This window comes from Dipodomys ordii, unplaced genomic scaffold, assembly GCF_000151885.1.
Source record: "Dipodomys ordii isolate 6190 unplaced genomic scaffold, Dord_2.0 Scaffold138, whole genome shotgun sequence".
Taxonomy (NCBI): domain Eukaryota; kingdom Metazoa; phylum Chordata; class Mammalia; order Rodentia; family Heteromyidae; genus Dipodomys; species Dipodomys ordii.
In genome coordinates, this window is record NW_012267354.1 from 2,140,473 (window position 1) to 2,142,555 (window position 2,083).

The following is a 2,083-nucleotide window of genomic DNA, read 5'->3' on the forward strand; positions in this document are numbered from 1 at the left end:
CTGTGAGAGTCAAGGTTTAAAGCCAGTCCAGAAAGCAAAGTCGATTTGACTCCTATCTCCAAAAAAAGATGGAAGTGGAGCTGTGGCTCAAGGGGGAAAGCACAAAAACTCAAGGTCAGAGCCCAAACTATAAGTTCAGGCCTAGGATTGGCACAAAAGGGGAGAGGGAGGGAACTTGTAAGTGTCCAAAGTAGTACTGAATGGAGCCTTCTCTATGTTATTTTCCTTCAGATGGGAGATTGTCCTCATAGGTACCCCTGTGTGATGGGTACCTCTGACAGTGGTCCACTGGTCATCTAACCAATTGCTATAGATTTTGGCAGTTCTGAGATACTCACGTGAGTATAAGGGCAGTGGATTTGTACAGAACAAGTGAGTGACGCTGAGCTCCTTCTTTCAATATAAGATCTGTGTTTTAAATTACTTTCAGCAAACTGAATATGGTCTTTGTTATTATATAGATGTGATATATATATATATATATATATATATATATGTATGTATACACACACACACACACACACACAATGGAATTCTATGTCCCCATCAGAAAGAATGGCATTGCCCCATTTGTTAGGAAATGGAAAGACTTGGAAAAAATTGTATTAAGTGAAGTAAGCCAGTCCCAAAGAAACATAGGTCCCATGGTTTCCCTTATTTGCAATAGCTAGTAGATATCTAAGACAAGCAGAAAAGGCCAAAAGCTATGTATACATGACCATATAAGATGATGTTAAGTAAAATGAACCCCAAGAGAGAGACATGTGTTTTTTTCTTTCTTGATTTTTTTAACGTACTTATAATGTATTAAGTGATTTTTTTTTGTTTCTTTTGTATGTTCTTGTCCCATGGTATAACCCCTGTTTTCACTGTATTTGATTCTGGTGACCTACATCGTCTATATACACTTTTCTAATTTGGGGAGGGGAAGGTATAAAACAAAATGCTTAAATAGGGATACAGGTTGACCCAATGTAACAATGAGATGTACAAGACACTATGTGAAAATGAACTTTATAACTTTGGTGGGGGGGGAGGGAGTTGTGGAGGCGCAGAGGGAAGGGATGGTAAGGAAAAAAGGAGGAGGTAACAATGCTCAATAGGAAATGTACTCATTTCCTTCCTCATGTAACTGAAACCCCTCTGTACAGTATTTTTACAATAAAAATCATATTTTAAAAATCACAGTTCATGTTCATCTGCCACTTAACTACCACCACATTCAGCTAAGATCCAAAACATGAGTCTAAGTTTTTAATGTAAAATAATGCCACCTAGTAACTCAATGTGATTTTTCATTCCTACATGTGCCTTTTCATCTATTAAACAATATATTTTTAGATATAGACATGTTTTGGGTATAAAGAGGGGAAAGTAAATATCTTGTCTGCTTTAAGATTTTTAGACTAGCTGGGAGCTGGTGGCTCACACCTGTAATCCTAGCTGTTCAAGGGGCTGAAATCTGGGGATCACAATTCAAACCCAGCCCAAGGAAGGAACATCTGTGAGACTCTTAGCTCCAATTAATTACAGAAAACCAGAAGTGGAATTGTGACTCAAAGTAGTAGACAGCTAGCAAAAGAGCTCAGGGACAGAGCCCAGGCCCTGTGATTAGGCCCCACGACTGACCAAAAACAATGTTTTTGGCTAGGAAAAGGAAGAATATTAAACATTCGCCAATGTATTGAATTAATCTAATTTAGTATAATAACAATTGTGGTAACTGAAAATTATTCAGGCACCCTATGTTGCAAGCACTATTCCTGATTCTCACTCCTAATCTGGACATCTGTATCTCCCTTTTTTGGGGGGGGGGGTCCGGTTGTGGGGCCTGAACTCTGGGCCTGGGCGCTGTCCCTCAGCTCTTCAGCTCAAGGCTAGCGCTCTACCACTTGAGCCACAGCGCCACTTCCGGCTTTTTTCTTTTTGCTTATGTGGTACTGAGGAATCGAACCCAGGGCCTCAGGCATGCAAGGCACGCGCTCTACCACTGAGCCATCTTCCCAGCCCCTGTATCTCCCTTTTTTATGGATGAAAACATTGAGCTCAGCAGTGCTTTGTATATTTACTGTAATCACATAGA